A 12590-nucleotide genomic window follows, 5' to 3' on the forward strand; every position below is an offset into this window, starting at 1 on the left:
GGTCAGGTTGCGGACACGTGACAGATAGTGTCTGTAAAGCGCTGTGGAATATGATGGCGCCATAGAGGTATAATAAATAAAATGTAAAACTAGGATGACAGAAGAAAGGTAACATGGAGACATCAGTATGTGTTGTTTCTCTGGGGCTTTGGCTGGCACTTGGTGTCATTATGACTGGCAATGGAAGTGTCATGTGTCTATATGGGTACACTATGTCTGACACTGTATATGGGTACACTATGTCTGACACTGTGTGTAGGGAACATTAAGTCTTGTAAAACAAGTCTCATTCTTCGCCCTCCTTCATTTACAAGTTCATTAGCTAATTTGCACATTCATATGTTTAGTTGAAGCGTCCAATAAAAGATTATTTATATATGACTATATTAATACTAGCTATTGAACCCGTTCTACGCCCGGTTGGTGAGCATTTTTATTGGTATATTGTCTCCCATTCTGTTATGTGCTGCCCCCATCCTGAGCCCCATCCTGGTATTTGTGCTACCCAATACTGTTCCCCCATCCTATCCTGGTAGGCATGGTACCCCTCATCCCTATCCTGGTAAGTATGGCACACCTCATCCCTATCCTGGTACGTATGGCACCCCTCATCCCCATCCTGGTATGCATGGCACCCTTCATCCCCAATCCTGGTATGCATGTCACCCCTCATCCCCAATCCTGGTATGCATGTCACCCCTTATCCCCAATCCTGGTATGCATGTCACCCATTATCCCCAATCCTGGTATGCATGACACCCCTCATCCCCCAATCCTGGTATGTATGGCACCCCTCATCCCTATCCTGGTATGTATGGCACCCCTTATCCCAATCCTGGTATGCATGGCACCCCATCCCTCATCCTGGTATGAATGGCTCCCTCATTCCCAATCCTGGTATGCATGGTCCCCTCACCCTCATCCTGGTATGCAAGGCACCCCTCCCTCATCCTGGTATGCATGGTACCCCTCATCCTGGTAAGCATGGTACCCTTCATCACTATCCTGGTATGCATGGTACCCCATCCCTTATCCTGGTATGCATGGCACCCCCTCATCCCAATCCTGGCATGGATGGCACCCCACATCCCTATCCTGGTATGCATGGTACCCCCCCATCCGTATCCTGGAATGCATGGCCCCTAATCCATATTCTGGTATGCATGGTACCCCCTCATCCCCAATCCTGGTATGCATGGTACCCTTTCATCCCTACCCTGGTATGCATGGCACCCCCTCCCTCATCCTGGTATGCATGGCACCCCATCCCTCATCCCTATTAAGCTGCACATACAAAAAAAAAAAAAAAAAAACTTATACTCACCTATCTTTTCTCTGTGCTCCAGCGCTGTGTCCCGTTCTGCCGGAGGCTGGGGGAGGAGTGTGGTGCTGGAGTACGTGCCCATACCGCGCTGTCCGGCGCCATTTTGCTAAAGACACACTGCAAATGTGTCTTCAGTAAAATGGCGCCGGATAGCATTATGTGCATGCACCGATTCCGACACCGCACTCCTCCCCTGGCCTCCGGACCGAACAGACGCGCCGCTGCAACACTCCTCCCGGTCAGGTAAGTATGGCGCTAGAGATCGCAGTATGTGTTCAGTGTCTACGCATACCGCGATCTCCAGCGCCATACACACTCCTCTTACCTGTAACGGCTCGATGCGTTCTTCTGTCTGGAGCCAGACAGGCTATAAAGGCTTCAGACAGGAACGCATCTCCGGTTATATTATAGATATGACTAAGACTATATTTATACAGTACAGACCAAAGGTTTGGACACACCTTCTCATTTAAAGATTATTCTGTATTTTCATGACTATGAAAATTGTACATTCACACTGAAGGCATCAAAACTATGAATTAACGCATGTGGAATTATATACTGAACAAAAAAGTGTGACACAACTGAAAATATGTCTTATATTCTAGGTTCTTCAAAGTAGCCACCTTTTGCTTTGATGACTGCTTTGCACACTCTTGGCATTCTCTTGATGAGCTTCAAGAGGTAGTCACCGGAAATGGTTTTCACTTCACAGGTGTACCCTGTCAAGTTTAATAAGTGGGATTTCTTGCCTTATAAATGGGGTTGGGACCATCAGTTGTGTTGTGCAGAAGTCTGGTGGATACACAGCTGACAGTCCTACTGAATAGACTGTTAGAATTTGTATTATGGCAAGAAAAAAGCAGCTAAGTAAAGAAAAACGAGTGGCCATCATTACTTTAAGAAATGAAGGTCAGTCAGTCCGAAAAATTGGGCAAACTTTGAATGTGTCCCCAAGTGCAGTTGCAAAAACCATCAATAGCTACAAAGAAACTGGCTCACATGAGGACCGCCCCAGGAAAGGAAGACCAAGAGTCACCTCTGCTTCTGAGGATAAGTTTATCCGAGTCACCAGCCTCAGAAATCGCAGGTTAACAGCAGCTCAGATTAGAGACCAGGTCAATGCCACACAGAGTTCTAGCAGCAGACACATCTTTACAACAACTGTTAAGAGGAGACTTTGTGCAGCAGGCCTTCATGGTAAAATAGCTGCTAGGAAACCACTGCTAAAGACAAGCAACAAGCAGAAGAGACTTGTTTGGGCTAAAGAACACAAGGAATGGACATTAGACCAGTGGAAATCTGTGCTTTGGTCTGATGAGTCCAAATTTGAGATCTTTGGTTCCAACCACCGTGTCTTTGTGCGACGCAGAAAAGGTGAACGGATGGACTCTACATGCCTGGTTCCCACCGTGAAGCATGGAGGAGGAGGTGTGATGGTGTGGGGTTGCTTTGCTGGTGACACTGTTGGGGATTTATTCAAAATTGAAGGCATACTGAACCAGCATGGCTACCACAGCATCTTGCAGCGGCATGCTATTCCATCCGGTTTGCGTTTAGTTGGACCATCATTTAATTTTCAACAGGTCAATGAGCGCAAACACACCTCCAGGCTGTGTAAGGGCTATTTGACCAAGTAAGAGAGTAATGGGGTGCTACGCCAGATGACCTGGCCTCCACAGTCACCAGACCTGAACCCAATCGAGATGGTTTGGGGTGAGCTGGACCGCAGAGTGAAAGCAAAAGGGCCAAGCATCTCTGGGAACTCCTTCAAGATTGTTGGAAGACCATTTCCGGTGACTACCTCTTGAAGCTCAGTTTTGATGCCTTCAGTGTGAATGTACAATTTTCATAGTCATGAAAATACAGAAAAAAAAATCTTTAAATGAGGTGTGTCCAAACTTTTGGTCTGTACTGTATATGATCAACATCTCATCCAGAGAAAATATGTACTCCGCTCCATGAGTGCTGTACACAAGGATAAAACTCACCTATTATTATTTTGCATTGCTTATATAGCGCCATCATATTCCGCAACGCTTAACATTCATTACCATCACTGTCCCCAATGGGACTCGAACTAAACTCTAAAAATATGAACAAGACACAAAGTATAGATATGCATTTTCTTAGTTGCATTTTACAACAAAAGTCATGGTCTGTAAACAGCTTACAACACAGCTAAGGGATCTCATTTTTGCAAGCCATCAGTCAGGAGAAGGGTATTAACATTTTTTTTCCCAAGGCATTAGTTATAAAATGAAACATTGTGAAGATAGTCATCAAGTGGCTTACATTTGGCACAACAATGACATTAAAGAAATTGTCCACTACTCTTTCAACGATGATCTATCCTCAGCGGCTTTTTATTTTTTATTTATATAGCGCCAACATATTCCACAGCGCTTTACAATTCAGACAATTTACAGACATTATCGGCACTGTCCCCATAGGGGCTCACAATCTACATTCCCTATTAGTGTGTCTTTGGAGTGTGGCAGGAAACAGGAGAACCCAGAGGAAACCCATGCAAACACGGGGAGAAAATACAAACTCCGCGCAGATGTTGTCCTTGGTGGGATTTGAACCCAGGACCCCACTGAGCCACCGTGCTGCCCTATTGATTTGAATAGGAGGCAGATGTGCAGTACCCAGCCGCGGCCACTATCAAAAGATGGAGCAGCTCTGCAATCGAACAGTCCCGGCTGCCGACACCAAGAACAGATGATCGGCAGGGGTGCTGGGTGTTGGACTCCGACCAATCAGACATTGATGACCTATCCCATGGATAGGTCGTTAATGAAAAAGTAGTGGACAACTAAAAATTTATGAAAAGACGAGGAGAATTTGTCCGGTAGGCTGCCAAGAGGAGCTTTAAGAATTTGTGGCAAGTACTGGTTGTGTACTGCATGCAACAACAATCTCCCATATTCTTGACATGTCTGGTCTGTGTGGTAGGGTGGCAAGATGGGAGCCTTTTCTTACAAAGAAAGATATCCAAGCACAGCTATGTTTTTCCCAAACTCATATAAACTCTGCCAAAAGCAGAAAACGTGTTATGATCTGATGAGACTGCGGTTGAACTTTCTGACCATGATTCCAAAAGGTATGATAGGTGCCAAGCAGACACTGCACATCACCAAAAGAACGGCATACCCACAGTGAAGCAGGTTGGAGGCAGCATTGTGCTTTGGGGATGTTTTTTTGGCAGTTGGAACTGGAACTTTAGACAAGGTGGAGGGAATTTTGAACAGTTCCAAATATTCGTCAATTTTGCAACACAACCTTTAGGTCTTTGCTAAAAATCTGACGAAGAAGAATTTCACCTTTCAGCATGAAAAAAACCCTAAGCATATCTCCAAATCAACAAAAGAAGATCAAAGTTTTGGAATGGCCCTGCCAAAGCCCAGGTATGAATCCAATAAAAAATCTAGAAGTTCACCATAAGAATGCTGTACACAGGGAATGTCCTCGCAATATAACAGATTTGAAGCATTAGTGCAAGGAAGAGTGGGTAAAGATTGAAAATTCTAGATGTGCCATGCTGATAGACTCCCACCTAAAAAGACTGAGTAATGTCATAAATTCAAAGGGTACTTCAACAAAATATTAGCTTAAGGGTGTGCATATTTTTAGTGATTTATTTTGCCACACAAAAATATATCCGTTTACTTTTCATTTGCATTGTAGCATAAAAAGTTGTGAAATTATTCTTGATATGTTTTTTTCTAACTGATGAAAACCTGGAATTTTAATAGGGGTGAGGAGACTTTAAATTTACTGTTTAAAACATATAAAATACACAAACTGACAGACTGGTATAGAGGAGGAAAGAACCTGCCCTCACGGGCTAACAACCTGCAGGGTAATGGAGAAAGAGACAGTCAGCGGCATTAATCAGATACTGGGCACGTTATTGCAGTCATTTGTATTTCACTCTGAAATGCTGAAAAGCCAGCTGAGAAGACTATGCATTTTTGATGACTAGTCCAATGCAGGTCTTCCATGGCTTTTCTACGCCCCTTCAGCTACACTGACAGGTTGCTCCCTATTTGTGTGTACAGGGAGAGACAAATCAGTATAAGGGAGTGGGTGGAGAGAAACTGCTGGAGACCTGGCATTAGTTAGCAGAAAAGTATAGTCCCGGTTTGGCTTTTCAAAGTATGTTTTCTCTGTAACGCCATAGTTGTCTGATTCAGGGGCAGCATGAATCTATTGTGAGGTTACTTTTAAAGAAACAGAGGTTCATGCTTTTCAATCAGTAACATGGGCACTTTCTGTCTTAAGTTAGGTAAGTTTTCAGCTTAATCCCTTCATGACATATGACATATATTTACGCCATATGTCATGTCCATGCCTTTGATGCGAGCTCACAAGCTGAGCCTGCATCTCTTCCCAAACATGACAGCTGATTTTATCAGCCATCATGTGCCTTTAACAGCCGCGGGTGGATCGGAGCTAAGCCTGTGGCTGTTAACCTGTTAAATCTCACTGTCAATCTCTGACAGCGGCATTTAACACGCACTGACAACGTCATTCCACGTTTACATCGGTGCATCCATGACGTGATCGTGGGGTGCAGATTGGTTGTCATGACAGTTGGGGGTATGCTAATGACCCCGTGTCTGTCATTACGATCCTCTTGTGATTGATGGCTGAAGCACGGCTATGTATCAGACGATCGCAGCTTCAATTCCCCTAAGGGGACTATTAAATACAGTAAAAAGTAAAAAAAAAGTTTTTAACCACTTTACAGCCTGTGGCGTATTAGTACGCACCAGGCTGTCATCCCCTGTTCAGCGCGGGCTCCGGCGCTGAGCCCACACTGAACCGGGCAAATGTCAGCCGATTATTACAGCTGACATGTGGCCGCAACAGCCGCGGGTGGAATCGCGATCCACCCGCGGCTGTTAACATGTTAAATGCCGCTGTCAATCTCTGACAGCGGCATTTAACATCGCCGCGCCGGAAGCGCGTCACTTACCCTGCCCATTGGTGACCGCGGCTCAATGATGGGTGGGCATGACAACCCTGGGTCTGCAGCAGACCCCAGTGGTTGTCATGTGCTGATCGCTATAAGCGCCATCTAGTGGTCGGCGCTCATAGCACAGGAGCATTTCTGCTACATAGAGGTGATCAGACAAGTGCTGCTTCTAGTCTCCTATGGAGACTATAGAAGCAAGCAAAAAGTGAAAAAAATGTTTTTAAAAATATTTAAAAAATATAAAAGTTGAAATAACCCCCCTTTCGCCCCATTCAAAATAAAATAAAAAAAAAAAACACATACACATATTTGGTATCGCCGTGTTCAGAATCGCCCGATCTACCAATATAAAAGAAGAATTAATCCGATCGGTAAATGGCGTAACGAGAAAAAAATTAGAAACGCCAGAATTACGTTTTTTGGTCGCCGCAACATTACAATAAAATGCAATAACGAGCGATCAAAACATCGGATCTACCCCAAAATGGTATCAATAAAAACTTCAGCTCGGTGCACAAAATATGCCCTCATCCGGCCCCAGATCCAGAAAAACGGAGACGCTACGGGTCTTGGAAAATGGCGTTTTTGTTTTTTTTTACCAAATATTTTAGAAATTTTTTTTTCACCACTTAAATAAAAAAGAACCTTTACATGTTTGGTGTCTACGAACTCGTAATGTCCTGGAGAATAATAATGGCAGGTAAGTTTTAACATTCAGTGAACGTGGTAAAAAATTTTTTTTAAAAAAACCAAAAACATCTGTGGTATTGCACTTTTTTTGTAATTTCACCGCACTTGGAATTTTTTTCCCGTTTTCCAGTACACAATATGATAAAACTAGTAATGTCGTTCAAAAGTACAACTCATCCCGCAAAAAATAAGCCCTCACATGGCCATATTGACCAAAAAATAAAAACGCTATGGCTCTGGGAACAAGGGGAGCAAAAAAAGAAAATGCAAAAAACGACAAAACCCAGGGTTGCGAAGGGGTTAAAGATATTAAGAAAAAACAAAAATTCAAATCACCCCCTTTTTCCCCATTGAAAATAAAAATTGAAAAAATTAAAAATACACATATTTGGTATCGCTTCATGAATAAAAGTCTGATCTATCAAAATATAAAATAAGTTAATCCAATCGGTAAAAAGCATAAAGAGAGAAAAAAAAAATCAAAACACCAAAATTACGGGGTTTTTTGGCCGCCACAACAATGCAATAAGAGGCAATCAAAACATTGTATGTACCCCAAAATGTCAGTAAAACATCCGCTCAGGACGCAAAAAATAAGCCATCACCCAGCCTCGGATCCTGAAAAATGAAAATGCTACGGGTCTTAGAAAATGGTAACAAAAGCAAGAATTTTTTCTTTTTAATACAAATTTCCGAATTTTTTTCAGCACTTAAATGAAAAAAAACAACCTACATGTTTGGTATCTGCGTACTCGTACTGGAGAATCACATTGCCAGGTAAGTTTTACCATATAGTGAACATGGTAAATAAAAATCCCAAACAATAATTGTGGAATTGCTCCGCATTTGGAATTTTTTTTCCAGGATAACAGAACACTATATGGTAAAAAGAATAGTGTCATTCAAAAGTACAACTCGTCCTCCAAAAAAAACAAGCGCTCATACGGCTATATTGATGGAAAAACTAAAGAAAAAAAATGGCTCTTGGAAGAAGAGGAGGAAAAAAAACAAAAACAAACATAAAATGGCCAGAAGGTGAAGGGATTAAGCTGTAAACGGGCAGAGCCTGAAGTTCTCTCACTGTCAGACGGCAGGATTACCATTAAGGTAACAGGCAGAATGACTCCACTGATGGAGCTGCTCAGCTTCTCCTTCGCTGCCCTGCGGAGGGACCCCTGCACATCACAAGCCATGCCCACAATACACCCGCATAGTGGTTTATAGATGTCCAGGTGCCTTATCTAAAATAAACTTCTGGAACTGCTGTGTACAGCATCCATAGGATATCCTAATAGAGCAATGCTATTAAAAACAGCTTACATCTTTGTTATAGAAAGGGACAACCTGCCGCTTGAGACCTCTCCCCATCAATAACAGACAGTCATAATGCCTAGTATAATATTCACCTGAATCCAATATGAATCATATAAAAAGTAGCGATGTCCATTCTAATGTAGGCCTGATCGCCCCATTCACAAAGGCAAACAAATGAAGCAAGTTAATGTAACTTGATTGAAGCTCACCAGAGAAGGTCACCACCGTCCAGAGAACGTGGTAAAAATGTCTTCAGAGGTTTTTTCCAGGAGTCTTTGAAACAAGGTGCTTAATTAGATTTAACCAACTTAACAAGTCCAAAACCTTTGACCTTCAGCAACCCAGGCCAGCTGTGTCAGCGCGCTAATGTGCATCCCATGTTAAAGGCAGCAGATACCCAACAATAAATGCTTCACTATATGCTGACACAGACAGGGCAGCTGTCACTGGAGCGGAGAAGGCAAGATCTGAGACATAATGCACTTACAGAATCACTCACAAGTATAGATTACGGTAATCTTTAATTTTGTTACAATCATAAACTATAAATAGATCATTTAAATCCCCAAAAATAAAAGACAGCTGACGGGAGACATGACCCTAGTGTCATAGGATATATGCAGTCACAAGTACAAGATAAAATAAAAAAAGAAGGGGAATGAGCAAGGATAGAAAGCTTCCTTAGAAATGTTGATTTATGTACTGCATTTTGTTTTATCTTCACCCTGACCTGTAGGGATACAGACCAAAAAATTCTGTCTGTTGTAGGGAGAATGAGGTAGCTGGACAAGGGGTGTCATATACACTTCTGTTACCCTGCCACACCCCATAGGTTATACTAGAGCTACAGGGTGAGGACAGCTTGATTTTCAGGGAACATGCAAATTATCTCTTCAGAAAGGAAGAGGACTAGAGCTCTAGCGCCACCTATTGGAAGCAGTGATCCCAAACGTCAATACTGACCCTTTAACGAGCCATGCCATATGACTTAAGATAAAAGCCAAACCAGAATCTCAATTTGCAGATATGGTGTTTCGAGGTGTTGCCACTCATCAGTGCAAAGTATGAGATCTGATTTGAGAGAGGCATCTGACCAGGGGATCCTTGGGGAAACATTTCTCTTGGTCGTGAGTGACATGCCAGGCCTGAGGAGGGTGAGGAGACTTCTAGTACGTTACAGTCTTGCTTTTTTAGGATTTGCTTTCAACAGTGGTTTATTCCTCGGTCAACTTCCATTAAGTCAGTTTGGCCAAGAGAGCGACAGATGGTGCGATCTGACGCTGACGTACCTTGACCTTGGAGCTCACCTCTAATCTCTTTGGAAGTTGTTCTGGACTCTTTGGTTATAATTCGTAATGTGTCTCTTCAATTTGTCAGCAATTTTCCTCTTGCAGCCACGTCCAGGAAGGTTGGCTACATAGACCCATAGACCTTAAACGTGTGTGCAATAATGTGCGCAACTGTAGTAATAGGAATATCAAGCTGCTTGACGATGGTCTTATAGCTTTTACCTGTGTGTCTATAATTTTGTTACTAATCAATCTTCTGAGAAAAAACTTTCTCCTTAGTTTTCTTTGGTCCATGCTGAGTGTGATATATACCATGATACCAAACAGCACAGTGACTACTTTTCACCCTTCAAATAGGCAGGTTGACTGATTACAAGTTTGTAGCCATCTGTGAAACTAGTTACAGGACATGCTTTAGTTTAACTTGCTCCTATGGTGAAATTATTTTCATTCTTTATTAAGGCTATCATCATTTTTGTCTTGGCCATTTTCATTAGCTTTTTATTTTTTTTTCTTCTTTTGGTTGAACTACAATTCAAAAGCAATGTCTAATTTTATTTTTTCCAACTGTTTAGGTAATCGTTGCAAAAAATGGCAGACATATGTTTTGTTGAATATTTCTCATTCTATAATAATAATGAGATGCTTCGTCAACACTAAACATTTCCAGTGATTTTCTGGAATCAGTAACATTTTATGGACAGTTTTCCTAGTATAAATGACATTTTAAGGGCAGTCAGAATGGAGCAGCTTTGAGAAACACAAATATTCTATCACTGCTTAAAAAATAAAATAAAATTTCACACAACTTGAAAAAATATCGAACTGTGCACATGATGGACTTAATTCGTTCTCATTGTGATAATAATTTAAGACACTTTCTATTGATCTTCATATTTATAATTAACCCCACCAATGACAAAACAGTCTATCAGAGGATACCAATAAAAAAAAATTATAAAAAATCCTTTTTTTTTTTTTTTTTTTTTTTTTTTTTTTTACACAAATCTCTGGTAATGTGAAGTTGAATCTTTAAAATACTTTTGCCATATATTTTTTTAAAATAACACAATTTGTATTAATAATAAAAACAGAACTCTGCCAATTTTGACGCTGACCACTGGGGCCTTTTTAAACTCCAACTTACCATTGTTTCAGTAAACACCACATGTATATAGCCACAATGGTCACCCCCCATCTTTTGTATTTAAGTGTCTAATGAGCCTGTGCAAAGGCATCATCTATTGTGATTGGTGGATCCTGTGTGATCAGCAAAGTTATCACTGTAATACTGTCTGTGATAATATGGACTTTCTGTAAACTTTTCATAATAGGGCAGGAAGTATGAGCCTAAAAAAGCCCCAGTGGCCAGTGTGAAAATTGCAAGATAATTTAGGTGTTTTTTTTTTTATATAAAAATTGTAATATGGAAAAAAAATTGCAAATTTTTTATTTTTTTTTTTAAATACATGCAACACAAAAAAATGACTTTAAACAATGTCATTTTTCTGACGATAGCTTCCCTTTAAGTCCAGTTTTTATATTGTGAATGTATAGCAGGTCATCAGAGCCAGAACTAACACTGGTTTGGGCTGGCCCAAGCATACTTTGTTTTCTTGCCTTATCCCATGGTTTTACTTTTACAATCATTACAACTTGTGTGTCCCCAATAAGCAACATTTGTGGGATATTTTATCTTTAGATATTTTTTTTCAGTTAAAGCTGGCTGACTACACATCACTTAATCATCAATAGGACAAGAAAGAAACAGCCAAGGAGTGTATGCTTTAAGGAGGTTGTCCACAACAATTAACATTGCCCCCATGGATTTAAATTGTGGCAACAAGTCTTTTTGTAAATACCTTGCAAGTTCTTTATTACCTGTGAGCGGCGCTATCGCTAGCCGCTCACAGGCATCACGTTACACCAGGGTGTGACCCAGTGACGCACTCCCCCCCTGATTGATGGGCTGTGGGTGGGGTTTCACCGTAAGTCACAGCCCAGCATCTAGCGCACGTTTTCCCAACGAAAGCAGAGGAGAGGGAAAGAGCCCGGTGGATGCTGGGCTGTGACGTGCGGTGAAACCCCACCCACAGCCCATCAATCAGGGGGGAGCGCATCACTGGGTCACGCCCGGCTGCAGCTGGAACTTGACGTGACATCAGCGGATATCGGAGCCGGCTGCAGCTGGTGTCACGTGGCGCCTGGTGAGCGGCCAGTGATAGCGCCGCTCACAGGTAATAAAGAATACGCAAGATATTTACAAAAAGACTTGTTGCCACAATTTAAATCCACGTTGGCAATGTTAATAGTTGTGGACAACCTCTTTAACTATAAAGTCCAGCCACATGAATCAGCAGACTCATCAGATCTGGTCATAAAAAGTGCTGAGAGCACACACATTATGCATTTTATATATATATAGATATCTATCTCAGACATATGTACATTGCAGTACAGTGGTAGGCAGGCTGTTAAAAGGTTCTTCTCAAATTGTCTCTTGAGCAATTCACAACGTTGCAATCTCATTGCTTCTTGATATTTTGCAGGGCGGGCTCTCCTCCCTCAGTGAGAGTTCTGTTGACTAGCAGAACTGTAGTATTAAAAGAACTATAGAGCTCAGCACAAGTTCTGCTATAACACATTCAGAAGCCTGTCAGTAGCTCAGAGGACTGGCGAGAGCAGACTTAGATATTAGGATTTCACTCCTCTCATGGAATGCAACTACTGCACACACTAGGCCAGTGTCTGGCCAGGCTTTAGTAGCGAAGCTCCATGTGAGGCAGCTGTAGGCTATGTAAGACAAAAGCTTTCATAGCAGGAAAACCACAACAGATAGAAAAAGCAAGTTAATTGTAAACATGCTTATTTTCATGCTTTCTAACTAACTAAAGCAGTTTAATGACATGAGAAAACCACTTTTAAAGTAATTCTGACAATAGGGGAAATGTCATATCACAGCTTCTTATATATTTAAATCACCACTCCA

General features: G+C 41.7%; 1 protein-coding gene across 1 annotated transcript in view; it reads right to left on the minus strand.

Annotated features, from left to right (window-relative positions):
• The window catches only part of VPS41 (VPS41 subunit of HOPS complex), a 308457-nt gene that overhangs the window by 237558 nt on the left and 58309 nt on the right, over positions 1–12590 (minus strand). The window lies entirely within an intron of this gene.

Source organism: Phyllobates terribilis, unplaced genomic scaffold (assembly GCF_046119375.1).
Source record: "Phyllobates terribilis strain yellow unplaced genomic scaffold, ASM4611937v1 Scaffold_4__5_contigs__length_816908805, whole genome shotgun sequence".
Classification (NCBI taxonomy): Eukaryota; Metazoa; Chordata; class Amphibia; order Anura; family Dendrobatidae; genus Phyllobates; species Phyllobates terribilis.